This window comes from Cryptomeria japonica, chromosome 6 (assembly GCF_030272615.1).
Source record: "Cryptomeria japonica chromosome 6, Sugi_1.0, whole genome shotgun sequence".
In the NCBI taxonomy this organism is placed as follows: Eukaryota; Viridiplantae; Streptophyta; class Pinopsida; order Cupressales; family Cupressaceae; genus Cryptomeria; species Cryptomeria japonica.
The window spans coordinates 566,858,862-566,880,792 of NC_081410.1; the positions used below are offsets into that span (position 1 = coordinate 566,858,862).

Genomic DNA, 21,931 nt, shown 5'->3' on the forward strand with positions numbered 1-21,931 from the left:
AAATCTTGGGTGGATTATGTGGAGGTTAAATGGTGGATGGAAACGGAAAGTTTCCCAAGAAACATGTGCGGGCAGACTAGATAGGATGTCAAATTAATCAGCTACTCATTACTAACTCATAATGATAGAATGTTGTTGGGATAATGTCTCTAGGTGGAAGTTTTTTATGCCTCCCAATTAATGCTACTCTAGAGGCTTCTCCTTTTTATGGTTAGGCTTTTTGTTGTGTATTTTGGGTCTTCTTTCTTGCATGTTCAAAATTGTGTATTTCATGGGGGGCGAGAAGAATAGGATGGAACCCACCTCTTTTGAGAAATAGATAAGGAATACTAAGGTTTGGAATGAAATTTTGGACGGGGGCCTTGTGCCATATATGAAAAGGTTAAATGGGAATTCATTGAGTGCTACTGAAGATTTTGTGAGTGGTTGGGATAAAGGTATCCTTAAGGTCTATGGTGTTGAATTTAGGATTGATAAGGATTTTATTGCTGAAATTATTGGTATGTAGACGGAGGGAAGGAAGTTTTATAGAGAATGGAAATATGTAGATGAAGCTATCTCCACTTTCTTTGACAAGAAGAAGGAGAAAAATAGGGTTAAGATGATGGTTGATGGTGGCTACAATCAAATGGATCTTCAAATGCCTTGGTTTGATGTGGGAGAGGTTATCATAAGATACATCACTCTTTATGGTTGGTATGCAAGCATTTTTTTCCTATAACTTGGTCATTTTCAATCACTTCAGGCATGATAGAAAAATTTTCATTCTATTTTATCTTCTATCTTCTTTAAGGAATAGTGTGGAGAAACATGCAAATAATGTGGATAATACAGTCCTTGATGAGGGCCTTATTCAGCTTATTATGGATTATGCCAAAGCACATGAAGTCAATTCATCCCCTATTTTGAAAACCCATGTTTCTTTTTTTAAACCAGAGGTTGAGGTGGTTTCTGACATGGATTTGTAAGGGGAAGATAGCTGGCTTGCCAAGGATTGGGAGGATCAAGATTTGTCTAATGACCTCAATTATTGTCCGCCTTTTTGTAAGGGCCCCATTTAGAATATTACCCCTGGGATAGGAAGTAGTATGCGCAACAAGAACCCTAGGTGGGCCACTAGAAAATATAAATATTTGGGGACCAAGTCTGCAGACTTTGTTTCTCCCAAACCTAAGAAGCCCAAATTTGGAAAGGGGGAGCCAATAAAGATAGTGAAGAGGAGATTGAGATTGAAATCCCTATTGATATTGGTCCTGGGAAATAGGGGAAGGCTATCATTGACCCAAATTTGGATAAATACATTTCCTTTGTGGCTAACAATCATTTGGATTGTCTCTAATAGATGTGCATAGAGATTGAAGTGTTAAAAGAGGGTATAAAGGGTATTGTGGATACTTTTAAGGACAACCCTGGACCTAGTAATATGGAGAAACTCCTCAAGTTGACCTAGAAAGTTAGTCAGGGTGTGGACAAGATAAAATCGAATCATGAAAGAAGAATATATAATTTAAAGGCGAGTGTAGAAGAAATTAAAGGAATTTTGAAAAATCTGGTTGAGATCAGCAATCCCGCCATGAATAATAGTTTTGAAGGCTTGATGAGGGTCAATAAAATGATTGTGGATTATAGGGTTGATCCCATTGCCAGTGTGACTCCTTCGGACTCCAAGCACAAAAAGAAAATGAAGGGTGTAGGTGGTCAGATTTGTCATCCCCACACTACGACAAGTCCATGTACTCGTATTAGGAGCAAGAACCAAGAGCAAGGGAATACCATATTTATCATGGATGAGTTGGAGGATATCAACAGGAAATTTATTCATAAGAATGCAGATCTATTGCATTCTTATCAGTATATCTATATGTTTCTTCTGGTCTTAGTCTTTTGTGTGTTTTTAGATTGTTTTATCGGCTTGGAACAAGCTCATTTATCTTTAGCTGTTAGTTCTGTACTATGATGCTTATTCTCTGGTTTTTGTAAAACTTTTGGGTTTGGGGTCCTTGTAAAACCCGTTTACCATAATAAAAACAAATGATTTAGTGCTTGAATTCTATGTAGAATAGATAATTTTAATTTATTTTCATGCAACATGGAACTTTTTACAAAAAAATCCATTACTTTTCCTTTTTTCTACTTTATATAAAGAATGACACAACTCTCAAATGAATAAAATCTAAGAGTATTTAGATACACATTTGAGGCTACACATTCATCATAGACAATGAACACTTGATTTTGTATCATAAGGTGGAAATATTTAATTTCAAGGAGCATGAGATCTTAAGGGAAAATTAGAGTAATAATTTATCCATTAAAATCTATTTATCCATTGAAACAATCTAAAACAAGGATTTTTCATCTCAAGCACCTTTAGACTATAACAAATAATAGAAGAAAAGGTAGGTAGGTCAATATTTGAGTTGGATCACATAAGATAACTTGTGTTAAATGTTACAAATTAAGGATGAGAAAACCCCTATAATTCTCTTTAGTTGGACCCTAAGATTGATAGGTTTTGTTAAAACACTTTCAGAGTAAATAACCAAGATTCTTAACAAAAAATTATTTCACAACTTGTAGATTCATCATCAAGTAAAGTGTCTAGGTAAAGATGCAAATAATTGAATATGAAAAAGGTTAATATTACATTGACCTTGAGTAGAATATGATGAATCCCACCAAGCATACTGAAAACTGAACATTGAGAGGTATAATGGTCTTCATTAAAACTAATGCACCACAAATGGCCAAAAAAGTTTGAAATGCTTGTGGGTGTGTGACATTATCTTTAATTCAACCTACATGATTACAATTTTGGCTCCTTCAAATTTTTTTTATGACCTCACACTAGTCCCTTGATTGAGGTAAACGAAAAGATGAATAGAAGATATAAATAAAACCATAACCTACAAAGACCATAATCCAAGAGAGGGAATCATTTCGTGGAGGTAAATTTGTACACATGATCTTTTTAGATGGATTAAAACTAGTTGAATATAGATGGAAAGAATGACTAAAGGAAAGAACCTCCCTAATAAAGTAGATGACAAAAATAAATAAAAATATCTCAATCACCAAAGTGAATAAAATCAATTGTAACAGAATAGGTAAATGAAAGTAGTACATTTTTATTAGCTATATAGTGAGGTTCAAGGTTAATATACATTCAAATTCTCTATAACATTTACATCAACCTTTGAATGGTGAAGTGATTGGTCAAGAATATTTTTAATAATATGGAAGAGATATTTTATTATTATTTTCTCTAATTACATTGATCAATAGGTTTATTTTAGGACTTCAATACCCTTGTTAAAATATAATCTATAAAGTAAAACATGATTCTCTATAAACATGACAAAAACATTTGGATGACTCATTAGTGTGGGACATTATCTTTATGTCAACCTCTATGATTAAAAATTTGACTTATTTAAATTTTTTTATGAGCTCTCACTTGTCCCTTGAAGGAAAAAAAGGGAAATGTGAAAAGAAGATTAAAATGAAACCTAATTTATGAAGGTCATAATTCATGGGAAGTGAATGTTTCATGGAACTAGGGTTTATACAAATGATCTCTTTAGATGTATCAAAACTAGTTGAATGCAGAAGTATAAAAAGAATAAAGGAAAACACCCCCAAACAAAGAAGATAGCTAAATAAAAGTATCTCAATTGGCAAAGTGAATAGACTCAATAGTAGCACAATAGGCAAAGGAAAATTGATCATTTTTTATTATCTATCATGAGGTTCGAGGAAAAAAGCCCTAGGGTTGAAACTTAAAAATGGCAAGGTTTTAACCAAAAATATCCATCAATCCTTGTTAGGTCATGCGACATTATTAAAAAGCTAACTCTCATAATTATTGACCCTTCTACACTATAATAAATGCATATATAACATTTACATCAACCTTTGAATGGTTAAATGATAAGTCAAGAATTTTTTATAATACTAAAGGGCTCTTTTATATTTTATTTTCCCTCATTATAGTGATCAATGAGTTTGTCTTATGGTTTTAATGCCCTTGCTAAAAAAGAACTAGAAAGTACAACATAATTTCTCTATATGAATAATGACTTAGAATATGTTAATCATAGAATTTAGTAATTTTGTTTCTATGTAAGAAACTACTATTTAGCAATTAACTACATACACTCTACAAAATAAGTTATATTTTAGAATACAAGAACTAGTCCTCGAAGGACATTACTACTTGAAAGATTTATAATAAGTGCGTTACTTCATTGTTTTGGTTCAAAATTCTTAAATATGTTGCATGCATTTTCCTTCTAGGACAATACCGCATACTTTATGAAATAAATAGATTTTATTGCTCGGTAAATTATATGATAAATAGAAACAACTTAATAAATACCGAGTCTTCCATATTATTCAGTAGATTGCGGAAGAAGAGCAGGCAAAGGTACATGGGAATTTCAACCGTGTTTCGCTACACTGTTTGACTCAGAATAAAACCCTTTCAGATTGCTGCGATAGCGTAACCAAATTATTCGCAATGTTTACACAACAAATTGAATAGCAATTAAAAAAAACTGTATACAGGTATATCGTAAACATCAGTTACAAGACCGAAGTATAAGCGACTCCTGTAGCTGGAATCCAGGAAGTCCCATAGATGAATTGAGCAACTGTGAACTTGGCGGCTTCAGTCGCACTGGTGATCACCGTGCGAGAGTATTTCATCCATGGCCTACCCAGGTATGTCTTAATGGACCCTTTCACAGCTTCGAGATCGGAAGACGCGGACACTATGCAATTCTGGACTGAAATTCCGGTAGCCTTAGATGCTGCACCGGTACACGGCCGACTTGTCAGAGCCCACTCGAAGTGCCACAGCCTGGTGCTTCTCCGCCCCTGCCGTGTTAACGAACGTCATATCTCTGGCGACGGATCTGTTCAGAAACAGCTGCAAGTGCACACACCAACACACAAATACAAAATAAATCACAAAATTCATTTGGCTGAATTCTAAACTTTCTCCTGGTTGCAGTTTTGAAGGTAGTGACGCCGTCTGGGACGCTCTTGCTTCCAGTCACTACGGTTTTATCCTTGCCGTCTCCCACCAACATCAAATTAGTTATATTGTTCGATATGTTGATGTTCTCCTTGTAAGTTCCCGCCTTAATGTAAATATGTATCTCTTGCTGTTCTGCGCAGGCACAGCGTTGATTGCTTCCGCGATTGTTCGGTAATTGCCGGAACCGCTTTGGGCTACCACTGCATTCGCTTGGCTGGCCGGGCTTGACGCCTGCAATAGCTTGCGATCTCCCGCTTATAGCCACTCGGGAAATCCATCTTTACTCTCACTGCCATGGTGGGAATGGAAATCTCCGTTATTTACAGATAGCAGGCGGCGTTTATTAATGGTCTTCGTGGGCAAAGTGGGCAGCTTGAACATGGAAAGCGAGTTGCTCATTAGTGCTGACAAATTCACAGCTCTAGACGACAGGAGAGCCCTGATGGGATTTCTTGCACTCAAATTGAGATCACGAAATCCGTTCAAGCAGGTTTCCTGGTTTTTCAGAGCTGCACTCAGCCAAATAGGGGAGTCTGTGTGTAAGGAAGCGTTGTTCGAGCAGACGTTGAGACGATCGATGGTATCTTCGAAGAGCTCCAAAGAATCGTGCCACGCCGCGCGCTCTCTTTCATCCATCACACATTGTTTTGGAGACTCAGAGCGAAGTCGTGGGCTTTCTGAGCCCTTAGCAAGCGAAGTTAGTGAGATCATGAAGCTTGGCAGTCTGATAAGCAGGATAGGAAGCCATGGACGAGATACATCGCTCGGGATAACGGGTTTTTCTACACGCCGAGTTCGCCACTTTGGAGACCCTTCTCCAAGCACGATGATGATGATGAGCGTCGTCGTTTGAGCCCACAGAAGCACTGACGGGCACAAACACGAGTGCGGCAACAACGAGAATTGACGTCAGAGCAACTACCACGCCTATGCGTTTCGAATTTTCTGCTTTTTCTTCATCAACTCTGGCATAAACACTCTTCATTTTGTTAAGCCAATGCTTCCGTTGTTTCACTTGGGAGGACAGAATTTGAGTTGCAAGAAATCAAGCTTAAAGCTTCTTGGGGGAAACGTATTTGATGGTTTGAATCTCCAATGTGCCAAGCGTCGCACTTTATAGGATGGGATTCCGTGACAGAGTTGCAATCCATCGAGAATTGGACAATCAGTTTTGAAACGATAACTCCAGCGCTGCCATCAAATTCTTATTCTCTCACGTTGCCAATTGCTTTTCGTAGATTTCCTTTTTCTCTTTTACTTCAATCTAAACTCTAGATTATTGTCAAATACAACAGCTACGAGAACCATGTTTTCGACCTAATCTCGTGCCGCATAAAATTGAAAGTAGCATTCAACGTTGATTTCTCATTGCGTTAACACTGTATCATCTGAAGGAAGAGGAAATAAGATTAAAACAGAAAACAAAATCATTTTATTGGTTGATTCAAATAGAGATTACATTGCATTGTTTTTATAGAGGATTTAATATCACAAAGGCTAAACTCAAACTATTGTAGAATTTTGAACCTGACCTATCCTCTCTGAACCAGCTAATTAACAAACAATAACAGCAAAAAGAATTAAATTGCAAAAAGAAATCACAATTCAGAATAAAAAACAAAGTGCCCTATTTTTTTAGAATTGCACACACCAATTTCTTTATTGAAGCTTAATTAAAAAAATTACATAGAGGCTATATATATAAAGAATTTGCAGCCTAGAAGAATTAATAATAACTGCAGTTCTAAATATATTCCTAGCATTGCATGGAAAGCTACTAAGTCTCTCAAACTTAAAAAACAAGCTACTCCCTAAATTAAGAATACAATAAGTGCATGCACAGCATGCTTTATTTACAAAAAACAAATTCATGCAAAAAACAAAACTAAAAATAGCTTATGCATGGTGATGAATGGATAGATTCATGTCCAAACTGGAGCTGCATGGAGCTGCATGCTAAAGCAACATCAATTATCAACATACTCCCCCTTGATGTTGATAGGGCTCACAATCTTATCTCGTAGTGCTATAAACTGAATTTTTGCAACCGCTTTGGTGAATATATCTGCCAGCTGATCCAAGGTGTTGATGTGCTTCAATTTGACATCCTTCTTCTGCACCAAATCTCGTATGAAGTGATATTTCAAATCAAAATGCTTTGTTCTGCTATAATGAACCGGATTCTTAGCTAACTTGATGGCACTCACATTGTCACAATAAATTACTGTGGGCTGAATTTGTTTTTTTCCAATTTATTCCAAAACTTTTTTGAGCCAAAGAGCTTGTGTACCTGCTGAGGTAACTGCAACATACTCTGCTTCTATAGATGAGAGGGCAACAATACTTTTCTTTTTTGAGCTCCAAGTAATTAATCCAGAACCAAAAGAAAAACAATTTCTAAATGTAAATTTACGGTCATCCATACTACCTCCCAATTTGAATCACTAAAGCCTACAAGATTGAACTTTTCAGAAGAGTAGTAATGAATACCAAAACTTAAATTCCCTTTCACATACCTCAAAATCCTTGGCTGCCTTCATATGTATTTCAGATGGATTTGTCATATACCTTGAAACAAGTGAAATTGAATAGGCAATATCAGGCCTTATGTGGATTAGAAACATCAAGCTCCCCACAATACTTTTTTAAGCTATCTCATCAACTAAATCAGCACCATCATCTCGACATAAAAAAACTCCATGAGAACTTGGAGTGGAGGCAGGGTTACAATCAGTCATATTAAATTTCTTCAACATATCTTGTGCATACTTTGTTTGAGAAATGAAAATCTCATCCTTACTTTGATAAACCTCCATTCCTAAAAAATATTTCATCAGACCAAGATCTTTCATCTCAAATTCTTTCATCATAGAAGCTTTGAATTCATCTTTCATCTTAGAACTACTACCCATATACAAAAGATCATCAACATACAAACTTATGATGAGAATATCAGTATCTTCTTGTTTGTAATAAAGGGTAGGATCACTTTTACTTCTTTGGAAGCCATTCTCCTAAAAGTATCCATCAATCCTAGCATACCACACTCTTGGTGCTTGTTTGAGGCCATACAAAGCCTTCTTCAACCTGTAAACAAGATGCTCTTTTCCTTCCACTTCAAAACCTTGTGGCTGCTCCACATATACTTCCTCTTCTAAGTACCCATTCAAGAAGGCACTTTTCACGTCCATATGATGTATGCTCCACTTCTTCTGAGCTGCTAATGAATCAACATTCTTATGGTCTCTTGTCTTACTACTGGTGTAAATGTTTCTTCATAGTCAATTCCATACTTCTGTGTGAAGCCTTTAGCAACTAATCTTGCTTTGTGTCTTTCAACACTCCCATCACTATTAAACTTGGTCTTGTAGACCCATTTGGTGCCAATCCTTTTTTTGTCATGTGGAAGTTCCGTTAACTCCCAAATGTCATTCCTGTGAATGGAATCCATCTCTTCTTCGATGGCTTTCACCCAAACCTCATTAGTACATGCATCTTCAAAACATGATGGTTCAAAATCAACCTTGGCTAATAAAGCAAAATTCACCGTCTCACCTATTAGGTTTTCTTCATGTACTTGATTTACACTCCTCTGGTAGATATCACTGAATCTCCTTACCTTCCTTGTAGAACTTGGAGAAGAAGTTGGACTTGAACTTGGTACTAAAGAGCTTGATGAAGGATTGCTTGGTGGAGTTAAACCACTGGATATAGAAACATTAGTTGGCTGCTCATGATCAATATCAACAATTATATCATCATTTAAAATAGATTTTGGCTTCTCAACATGGCCTTTTTGATGACCATAAACTCCCCCTTCATCAAAAATCACATCTCTTGAGACAATAAGCTTGTTAGTGAGGGGATTATACAATCTATAAGCCTTGCTTTTCTCACTATACCCAATAAAAATACATGACTCACTCTTTGTATCTAATTTCTGTCTATTCTGATCAGGTACATGCACATAAGCCAAACAACCAAAAACTTTGAAATGATTAACATTAGGCCTTTTACCATACCAAGCTTCATAAGGAGTCATCTTTTCTAGTACACTGGTGGGGCTACGGTTGAGGATGTACACAGTTGTAGCAACTGCATCTCCCCAATAAGAATTGCTCAATCCCTTGGTTTGTAACATGCACCTTGCCATTTCAACCATAGTACGATTCTTCCTTTCAGCTACTCCATTCTGTTGAGGTGTGTATGCAGTAGTAAGTTGCCTCTTAATGCCATTAAAATCACAATAACTTTGGAAATCCTTTGAGCAAAACTCTCCTCCACGATCAGTCCTTAAACATTTGATCTTGCACCCTTTCTCATTTTCCACAAGGGCTTTAAACTTCTTGAATGTATCCAAGGCTTCATCTTTGGCCTTCAAAAAATATACCCAACAATTTTGTGAGTAATCATCAATAAAAGTGATGAAATATGATGACTTACCCAAACTCTTAGTCTACATAGGACCACATATATCTAAATGAACAAGCTTAAGTGGGTGATGACGCCTCCATGCATTTCCCTTTGGAAACTTTTCTCTTGCATGCTTTCCTTTAGCACAACCTTCACAAATTTTCTTGTGTTCCTCAACCTTGGGCAAACCAGAAACTAATGCATGTGAGGTTAGAAACTTCAAACTATGAAAATTTAAATGCCCATACCTGAGATGCCATAACCAACTTGAATCCTCATAAGCCATATTTGCCAAACTGTTGTTATGTTCACCAAACCTCAAGGGGAACATTCTATTTATTGTCATAGAAACAACAATGATCACCCTATTATCCTTATTCTTATCATAGATAGTACAAGTCTTATTCTCAAAGACTACTTTATAATTTTTTTCACATAGCTGCCCAACACTTAACAAATTATGCTTCAATTGTAGAGTATAATAAATATCATGAATACTCTTTATACCTTCTTTTATTTGGACCTCCATAGCTCCTTTGGCAGCAACCTCCAATGATTTATCATCACCAAGCTGAATCTTGGATTTGAAGCTTCCATCCTTTGTTGAGAACAACTTCTTATTCCCTGTCATATGGTTAGAGCATCCAGAATCTAGGTACCAAACATCTTTACTAGTATTTTCACCCTTTGCATAAGACAAAAATAAGTGATTGGGAGGATTCTCACTACTTTTACCTTCTTTCAATCTGCATTCTCTTTCAAAGTGGTCATACCTATTACAATGGTAACATTGAACATTTCTCTTATCAAATCTGCCTCTACCTCATCCTTTGAAACCAGCACTTCATCTTGAGCCACCTCTTCCTCTACCTCTTGAAGAATTTTGGCTTTTCCCTTTACCTTGGCCTTGATTGATTTTGGCACTACTGTTGCTTGCATCTTCATTTTTTGTGATTAGCAATTTAGAGGAAAACACTTTCTCTATACCTTCAAAAGAATCTTTCAATCTTTCTTCATGAGACATTAGGGATCCAAGCAGTTGATCAAACTGTAGTTTTGTCAAATCCTTGCTTTCTTCTATGATTATTGCTACATGATTCCATCTGGGTGTCAAAGATCTCAACACCTTTTCTATCAAAACTTTATTGCTTACAATTTCCCCAAGTGTAGCCATTTTATTGACCACATCTTTGACTTTGACACAATAATCACTCATACTTTCGGCTTCTTGCATCTTCAAATTCTTGAACTCTCGCTTCAATGTCTAAAGCTTGACCACTTTAACTTGATCACTACCTTGGTAAGCTTCTTGTAGAGTCTTCCAGGCATCTTTGGCAGTTGTTGCTCCTGATATTCTTGGAAATAAGCTCTTATCAAGAGCTATTTGAATGTGAATCAAATCTTGAGCATTCTTTTTCCTTGCTTCCTTTCTTGCTATTCTATCATTGGCTGTAAGGGCATTCTAATCAGCTGGCTCCTCATAACCTGATTCAATAATCTCCCACAAATCTTTTCCAATCAAAAAGGTCAGCATCTTAATGCACCAATAATCATAATCATTCCCATCAAATTCTGGAATAAGCATATGGTTAGAATTCGACATGATTAACTTTGGTGAAATACCAACAATAAAAATTTAACCCAAAACAATTTTACTTGCTCTAATACCACTTGTAGAATTTTGAACCTGACCTATCCTCTCTAAACTAGCTAATTAACAAACAATAACAACAAAAAGAATTAAATTGCAAAAACAAATCACAATTCAAAATAAAAAACAAAGTGCCCTATTTTTTTGGAATTGCACACACCAATTTCTTTATTGAAGCTTAATTAAAAAAATTACATAGAGGTTGTATATATAAAGAATTTGCAGCCTAGAAGAATTAATAATAACTGCAGTTCTAAATATATTTCTAGCATTGCATAGAAAGCTACTAAGGCTCTCAAGCTAAAAAAACAAACTACTCCCTAAATTAAGAATACAATAAGTGCATGCACAGTATGCTTTATTTACTAAAAACAAACTCATGCAAAAAACAAAACTAAAAATAGCTTATGCATGGTGACGAATGGATAGATTCATGTCCAAACTAGAGCTGCATGGAACTGCATGCTAGAGCAGCATCAATTATCAACTATTACAAAACTATAGTTGCATAGAGCGGATCTATGCACCGGTTTATTAATAGAAACTTAACTGTCGTTTGTGAAATATATGCTAATAGTTTAAACTTATTATCTATCGCTGAATGCACATATGGTGGAGTTGACATATGATCAATTTAATTGTAAATTCCTATTCAGTTATATCTTCTTGCACAGAGGATCTGGCTGCTTGCATGGAGGATATGATTGCTTGCATGGAGGAGAACGATCTTAGAGATCAGGAGAAATTATTCCTTCCAACATTCCTCCTTAATTTCAATTGTGAACATATATTGCATTCTTAGTCTTTTTCACTGATGCTACTGCATGGAAAATCTTCTAAATCTAGATATGGGACCTAGGAAATCCCATAATGTTGTTGGGATGCTCTAACCATGAGCTCTGGGTCCTTCTGGTTACTACTCCATTGTAGATTCAGGTGTGATTTACTTGTATCAACACCTCCCTTAAAGTCACACTATAGGTGCTCGGAAGTCTTACTATCAAAAGCTTTGCTAGCTTGAAACATTGCTTTCATACAAAAACATAATGCTCTTTTTTTTAGTCTTCAATTTCAGCTACAACTGACGCTTCCACACAAATAAGAGAGCAAATTTTTTACCATAAATTGCTTTCCTCTACGATGCTCCACTCTTCAAACAACTACACACAACAATTCTCTTTACCTTTGAAATTTTTTGTCGAATTCCATATCTGATCTCTATCATCTCCTTCCTCTGATGATGAATCATGATCTTCAACATCAAATTTCTCCAAATCTCTAAGCTCTTGAGGCTCTGTTTTTACTCTTGATCTCTTTTAGACCTCATACATTGACTAGCAATGTAGGCTCTCCCTCCTTAAGCTACAGCTTCACCCTGACCAATGACTCATTAAAACAATCTCCAAATCTCTACAATCTCCAAATCTCTTGGCAGGTAGTGGGTGACTGCTACAGTAGTTCACACCAAGCTCTTTCTCTAATGGTTTTGGGCCCTCCCCTAAGGGAGATTGGCCCAGACCAGCTCTGATAACACCTAGCTCTAATACCAATAGAAGGAAGAGGAAAGAAGAATATAACAGAAAAACAAAATAATTTTATTGATTGATTCAAATAGAGATTACATTGCAATGCTTTTATAGAGGATTTAGTATCACAAAGGCTAAACTCAAACTATTACAAAACTACAGTTGCATAGAGCAGATCTATGCACCGCTTTATTAACAGAAACTTAACTGTCGTCCGTGAAATATATGCTAACAATTTAAACTTCTTATGTATCGTTGAATGAACATATGGTGGAGTTGACATACGGTCAATTTAATTGTAAATTTCCTATTCAGTTATATCTTCTTCCATGGAGGATCTGGCTGCTTGCATGGAGGATATGACTGCTTGCATGGAGGAGAACGATCTTAGAGATTAGGAGAAATTATTCGTTCCAACACTTGGAATGAACTACCATCCATTGCTCTAATACATTAAAAAATAGAGAACAAAACAAAAGATATATTTGAATGACTCGCTGCATATTTTGATACATATAAACAGATATAATAACCTCAACAGTCATGCTATAATGTTATTGAGAAATTTGTGGACAAACTAGATATAACCAATAACAAATTACAATTAAAGACAACAAACTCGACTTAATGATGCATATAAACATATACAATAACCTCAACAATCTGACTATAATTCTAATGTTCAAGAATTCATAAGAATATATATAAACAAATACAATAACCTCAACAGTCATTTGAGGAATTTGCCAAAAAAACTAAGACTAACTGGACTTAACAACCTAGACAAGTCTAACCTTCTTTATTTTCACATTCATGATGTAGCCAATTCATTTATTACTTATTCTAACATAAAGATTATATAAGAAACCGCAATCCCATAATACGACTGTCCATATTTTTCCCTCTTTCTTCTGGTCCTTCCAGTAAATTTTCTTTCTGTAAGGAACTGGACATAGCACAAGCCCCTCAGCTACCTTGCCCATACGGCCACCTGGTGCAGCTCCCATTTTGCTGATCTTGTACCCATTTGGATACGTCCATGGTTTGTACAACTGATATCTCAATTTGTACACGTTTTCATCTTCATCTCCATCTCCCTCTTCCTCCTCTTCATCTTCCTCCAATGGAATCCTCACGGTCGACCAATTCATTGGCCTCGGAGGTAAAAACCAACGTACAAAAGTACCAAAGCAAAATTTGGCAATATTCTCCACAATCCAGACGAACCAGAATGGCTGGCGTGGATAACCCATTGCGTCCACTAGCCTCTCCTCACACAGAGCGTACACTGCCCGTTTAGCCAAGGGGCGCAGGAAAGCATGCACCTTTGACAAAAGCAGCTCCACCGTGTTGTCTCCAACGACTTTGTTCGACTTGGAATACACCATATACGAGACTTCATATTGCCTGCTCAACTGATCCATTTCCTGTAAACTCTCTGGAATGTTTTGAATACCCATACGTACTCCAATGTCATGCCACACCATAAACTGCGCTTGCTTCTCTCCTTCAGTCCACTTTCTGAAACCGTACCTGCAATTTAATATACCAATTGAACACATCATAGATACTTATCCTGTCAAAGTGAAAAATAACATGAAAACGATATATAGAAAAGTGGCCTCAATATAAAGCCTTACTAGTTTGAAAATCTGATGGGCTCCAGAGTGAATAAAGAGAGAGTATACAAGTAGTCATCGTTGGAGATTTTGTACTGGCCATGGATGAAGTTAAGCCGTTGGATCGCACGAGAGCCCCTGCGGCTGTCCACGTGATGGAGAACAAATTCCTCCATGAGAATTCTGGTGTCATCATAGCGTTTGGGGATATTTGTGGGGCATAATAAATTAGTGGCATGTAATAATTTGGACATGGAAGGAATGGCCAAACTTTTGAACAGTGCAAATTCGAGACCTTTTTCTGAGAGAAAACCGAATTCTACGAAATTGGTGAGCTTGTAGAGAAGCAGAGCGTTGTGTTGTGGAGAGAGGGAAGCCATGTAACGGAAGCGCTTGGCCCTCAAAAAGAGGCAGCAAGCTTTCCATAGCAAAAGCACAAAGCCCACAGAGCATAGAACAGAAGAGATTGCCATTTTTGGGAATTCAAGATCTCACCATGCAGGATTTTGCAAGGCTCATCTTCATTATAAACCCTATAAAAATGGAGAAAGGGACGCCTACACTGAGTTGTATCATGTGAGCATAACGAGAAGCTTTTGAATACAAGAGATTGTATCCTGACACCATAATTTGCCCTAATTATGTCATGGGAGGGCTTATCGATCACAAAGTTCAGTTCTTAAATAGTTCTTTTCCTTATAAAGTTAATGGTCAGCCCACGACTGTGTATACAGTTTTTTTCGTCAGCAGACATTAGGAAAGCAAAATGTATTGAACACTATAGAAGAAATAACTTTGACAGTTCACACTTCTAGATTATGTTTACTTTTTTATCTCTGTCGATTAGGTTGAATAGTATAAGCGATATTTTCTCGACTGCGTTAGAAACACAAATTATTCGATCGCATTTCTGAAATATCTCTTCTTATCATAAAGCCACAGCTGTAATGTACAGTCATGTGAATCTATAAATCAGACCTGGAGCAAATCTATTGAACTCTTCAACTTCAACCATTTGAATGATTCATAAATCAAAATAAGATTTCAGTCACATTAGATGTATTATGTTTTGGATGATTCATAAATAATAATAAATTATTAAGTGGAAAATTGGTTATGTTTTTGGAAGATATATTATTACAATATGAAAAAAAATCTAATAGATGGGTTGAAGTTAAATAAAAAAATAAAATGTTTTAGTCTTTCAGTTCAAGGGTAAGTGATTTCAATGGGAAAGACATCATGTTATGAATAGCAATGATTAAAGAAAGGAAATGGTTTGTTATTATTGCACTCATCTTGATCATTTTGAGGGTGAATATTTTAAGCAGAAGAAATATATAACAAACCCATCCATCTATCGGCTGCCTGTTGCACGACAAAACTGTGTGGCTGCTACTTTAATTCGTATTTAAGAATCTCACTATATACGTTAGAAAAAACTTTCTGTAATAACTTGCTCGTTAGTAATATGTATGTGACTCAAGAGCATAGCATCGTATTTAATGATAATGGATTTTAATATACTACACTTGAATAAGGATGTGATATATGACAAATGAATGATTGTATTTTAAGAGTCTTGTGAAAAATAAAATTAAGAATGAGGATAGTGTTGATGATAGAATAGCTACAGTTAGACTCCATTAGGGCCGATAGAGGCAACCTAATTGTCTAAATGGCCTATTGGCCTTAGACAATTATGTATGTTAGCTATTAATGAAAATGATATTATATGGTTTTATGTGTCGTTTAATAAATATAGTTAATGATTACCTTCGACGTACATATCCAACTATCAACTTGCATTCATAATCGATGTTTGGTTATGATCGATTATTATCGTATTGGTTAATGGCTGAATTGTTATCATTGTGGTTATTAATCAACTTAGTTAAATCGATTATACATAACTGATTATATATGAATCAGTTTTGATTCCAGTAGTCATGAGGTCTATTAGTGAAGAATCAAGAATTCTTTGGAAGTCATGTGGCATCATATTTTAATATGATTCATTTCCTTTGTAGAGATAATATAAATAAGGACGTGATATATTCTCAAATGAATGATTGTATTTTAAGAATCTTGTGAAAAATAAAATTAAGAATGAGGATAGTGTTGATGATAGAATAGCTACAGTCAAACTCCATTAGGGCCAATAGAGGCAACATAATTGTCTAAATGGCCTATTGGCCTTAAACAATTACGTATGTTGACTATTAATGAAAATGATATTATATGTTTATATGTGTCGTTTAATAAATATAGTTAATGATTACCTTCGACGTACATATCCAACTATCAACTTGCATTCATAATCAATGTTTGGTTATGATCGATTATTATCGTATTGGTTAATGGTTGAATTGTTATCATTGTGGTTAGTAATCAAATTAGTTAAATCAATTATACATAACTGATTATATATGAATCAATTTTGATTCCACTAGTCATTGGGTCTATTAGTGAAGAATCAAGAATTCTTAGGAAGTAATGTGGCATCATATTTTAATATGATTCATTTTTTTTGAAGCGTTAATATAAATAAATAAATAAATGGAAAAAAAAGGAGGAGATCGATAATATATACAATGATACAACAAGGATTTGAAATACACTAGTTCGTGAAGAATGCTATACATAATAAGAAATCATATCTATCTATCTATCTATCTATATATATATATATAACAATTCATAATTACAATTGAGAAAGGTGTACTTACGAATGCGTAAATATTATACTATAGAGGTTGCAGAGCAGCCCTAAGAAAAGATCAATTTAGATTTATAGAGGTAGGGTTATCTTCTACTATTGTCTTCAAGTTCGGCTACTTCTATCAATGTCAAGATGGTGAATGGAATTAGAGTTGAATACAAACTTAAGGGAGCATCAAACATCGTATCTTGGAAGTTTATAATTATGCTTTGCCTTTGGGGAAAAATAATTAGACGAATTTGTGAAGAAAGCCATACTGCAACCAACTAAACAGGATGAGAAGCTTCAATGGAAGAGAAAGAACCATAAAGAAATGAATATGTTGGTTGACTCGGTCAAAGATCACATCGTGCCAATTATCTACAATTTGGAGACAACATATGGTATGTTCAAAGTATTAGAGGAGATGTATGAGATAAACAACACTAGCCGGACCCTTGCATGAAAGAAACAACTTCACCACATTAAAATGATGAAAGAAGAATCCATCAGCTCACACTTCATGGGGATTACTTAATTGAGTGATTAATTCTCTACCATTGGACACACTATAGAGAGAAAAGAGTTAACCATGTTGGCACTCAATGGTCTCCCTTCATCTTGGGAGTCATTTATTCAAGGGATAAGTGAAAGATCAAAACTTCCTAAGTTTGATTGATTGAAGATAGACTACATTCAAGAAGAGTCAAGATTGGTCAGAAGAGGAATTGATCAAAGTTATACAAATAAAGATATTCATCTTCTTGCCTCTCACTCCTGAAAGAAGAAAGGTAAGAAATGACACTTCAAAAGAAGGAAGGATATTTCAAAAATCCAATGCTTTAGATGTGACAAATATGGTCACTATGCAATTAAATGTCCAACTAGGACTATGCCTCAAGCTTCCATTGCAAATGTTTGTGAGACTCTTCCACAAACGGATGCAGATGGATTCATATTTTGATTTGAAAGAGATAAGTTTTATGGTTGAATAATATTCATGAATTTCATATGTAGTTATTAATACATGCAATTGCATTATGTGTGTTATTTATGAAACAACATTATCAATAGATTCTCGCTTATGACAAGCTGAATTTGGATATCTTGTTTTTTAAATTTCTTCAATTTGTTGTGCGAAACTTGTCCCTTGCATACAAGATATCTTTAGAATCAAAGCTTGTTTCTTTTTTAGTTATAGAGTTTTGAAGTTCTATTTGTGATGAAGAGATTGAAATTTGGTAATAATATGTAGAAGAATTTAGCGGATATTCTGAGATTCTACATTTTCAAAATAAATATTTACCTGCAAAAATGCAATTCACTTGTGAAAGAAATAGAGGCATTTGTGCAGGTGATGATAGCATCTAGGGTAACAAAAAAAGATGAGACCAGAAGGCTCTTCCAATGAGAGGGAGAACACTGCAATAAGATTTTGTTCTACATCTCAGGATGGTCATATTCCTGCCTAGGGCTCGATCTTATGATAGTAGATCCATGGTAGCTTTAGATCTAGCACTTCCATCCATATGAGGATCATTCCAGATGATGAGAGTCTCTTAAAGCAAGATATCTTCCATGATTGGGACCATGTGAGGAGTGGATTCTTCCGTGACAGAGGGAGTAGCTAAGATGATGTGCTTTGATTGATATCCAAGGCATTCATAATGGTTCAGAGGGAGTGAACTATGTCAAGATGGTTTCTCTAGTGATCAATCAAAGAACTATGATTCATGGGATGGAGACCTATGTATGTATCATAGAAAGCCTTTATGCTGACTCCTAGGACATGATATTCCTAGATAGATAAATGCTTAGTGAGCTTGGAATACACCAAGAGTGATGTAGACTCTAGCCTTGTATTTTATGAAAGGTCAAAGCACGTGGAGATCAGGTATCACTATGTTAGAGACATGGTAAAAAGGTATGCTATTTAGTTAAGATACATTAGTACTAATTATAAAATGATAAACATTCTCACCATCTCTTAAGAATAAAGTTCTGTACTTTCGAGGTAAGCTTGGTATGGTGGAGAATGAATCCATAGTTGCAATTGAGTCTCAACAACATTGACTTAGTTATATATTATACTAATGTATTCTTCTAATTGAGAATATATGTTTAATGTATAAACTCTTGTTAATGCATTTCTCCTAGAGAGAGATTTGAAGTGAAAGCCCTTATCTTCACCCTCCAATATGGTTCAGGGTGGATGTCAGGTGTGTTACACCATGGTAACACCACATGAGAGAATCCCTAGTGATTTTCTTGTACTTTTATGTATACCCTCTAGATGATCCATGGTGAATATCAATGTTAGGTGACAATCTCATAATGTTGAACACTTGTACATCATACAATTATTGTAAGCTGACTATCTCATAATAATGGTTGATATCTCGTGAGGTGATATCTATGGACATGCCATAATGGTTGATATTACATGAAGTGATATCTATGGATAAACCATAGTGGTGGATATCATGTGAAGTGATATCTATGGATATGTCATAATGGTTGATAGCTCATGAGGGGATATATGTGGACATGCAATAATGGTGGATATTACTTGAGATATCTATGTATAAACCATAATGGTGGATGTCACGTGAGGTGATGTCTATGAATATTCCATAATGGTTGATATCACATGAGGTGATATCTATGGATATGCCATAATGGTTGATATCACGTGAAGTGATATCTAGGGATAATCCATAATGATTTATATCATGTGAAGTGATATATATATATATATATATATATATGAAGGAGTCATGATGGTTGACATCACAGTAAGGTAATATCTTTCCTTTCCACATATGGATAGAGCCATTGTGGTCAATCATCATGATGAGGTGGTGTAACTTTAGGGCCAATAGAGACAACATAATTGTCTAAATGGCCTATCAACCTTAGACAATTATGTATACCAACTATTAATGAAAATGATATTAAATGTTTATATGTGTTGCTTATTAAATATAGTTAATGATTACCTTCAACGTACATATCCAACTATCCACTTGCAGTCATAATCGATGTTTGGTTATGATTGATTATTATCACATTGGTTAATAATTGAATTGTTATTGATGTGGTTAATAATCAACTTAGTTAAATTGATTATACATAACTGATTATATATGAATCGGTTTTTTATTCCAATAGTCATCAAGTCTATTAGTGAAGAGTCATGACTTCTTAGGAAGTCATGTGGTGTCATATTTTAATATTCAATACATTTCCTTTGAAGCAATAATATAAATAAATAAATAAAATAAAATAAAAGATGTAACAAGAGATTGATAATATATATAGCGATACAACAGGGATTTGAAATACAACAGTTCGTGAAGAATGCTATACGTAATGAGAAGTCAAATATATATAATGCAGTTCATAATTACAATTGACAAAGGCATATTCAAGAGTGAGTAAATATTAAAATGTAGATGTTTCATTATAATCTTATCAAAACTCAGCAAATAAGATTAAAGACTTATATTTGACTAGATTTCTTGTGGGTTTAACTCACATAATTATCATTTAAAACTCTTAGAATGATAATGATTAAATATTTAAATTATTAAACAGATAAATGAATAGAAAAAATTTCGTATTAAAAAATAAAATTAACTTGTGAGAAGATAATTTAATAGGTTTATCAATGAAAAAGTTGCTAATTTTGCTTCTATATACTCAAAAATGATATGGCGTAGTAAAAATGATGCATAAAATAGTTCAAGAAAACATTAAATAAATGATTAAGGCATGTAATGACGAAGACAAATAATGATGAGAATAAATTAATATAATAACTTATTTGATTAATAAAAAGATTAACTAAAATCTTATAAAGGATATCTTCTAGAAGAAGCACAATGAATGGGAGAAATTCATATAAACATATTCAAAAACAAAAAATAAGGAAATTTGATTATAAGAGTTCAAAACATATCCTTGTTTCATATGATAAATCTAATGATTATATGATTTTTAGGAGAAAAGAATTTACATATGTAAAGATGTCATTTTTAAGGAAGCATCTAACATTCCATGTGTTTCACCATATTGATATAATAGAATAGAAAAATAGTAGTGATACATAATCATAGTCACCCAAAAAGTTTGAGATAAAGCAATAGAGTGTTATCGAATCAATAATAAAACAAGAAGGAATGGATGATCCAATTCAATATCATTATCAAGTACAATATAATGTTTGAAAGAATATAATGAGAATGGAAAAGACCCATCAAATTATAGGGCTACAAGTTTAGTTATGCATTAATAATATTTTTTCTACATGTTCTCATGAATTAATCTTTTCTGAGGAAATAATAAAAGAAAAAAGATAAAGTGCTAGCGATCAAGAGATGGATTTAATTCATCAAAATAATACAGAATAGATGGTATCATTATTTTTTGGTAAATAAGACATCAATTATAAATGGGTATCCAAAATTATGATAATTTTAACTTGTCCTTATTTTTTATTTAATTATATTATAAATTAGTAAAATGGAAGAAATTCAAAATATGTATTGAAGTTACTATAATATGAAACTAAAGGTTATCTTTCTAGTGTTGTCATTCCCAATGAATGTTGTTATTTAAGATGAAATAAATCTCATTTTCTCTTTTGTAGTTCTATAACTTTTGTGCGGTGTAAATAATGCATGGTTGTGACACAAATATCTTGGATGCTATAATTTACATGCATTAATAGTCTAGATATGGAGTAATTTTCATTTAGATTTATGAGAGAGTTGTTTTAAATGGTAAAATGGGCATTATTCTTTTATCTTTAAAGTTTCATCTAGTTTAGGTTATTTTTTTTTCCTTTTAGTTTTCTTAATTTTAACTAAGCTCTTTTAAGGAAATGATTGGGGTGGGACCTTGAATCGGATAGGGCACTTGATCCTATTTCAATAGTTTCAATTATATGTTGATTTAATGTTTCAAGGTTGAGAAATT

General features: G+C 34.5%; 1 pseudogene; it reads right to left on the minus strand.

Moving 5' to 3' along the window:
* Positions 1-4,584: 4,584 nt before the first annotated feature.
* Positions 4,585-6,026, minus strand: LOC131049343 (pectinesterase 1-like; annotated as a pseudogene).
* Between the last annotated feature and the right edge of the window lie 15,905 nt (positions 6,027-21,931).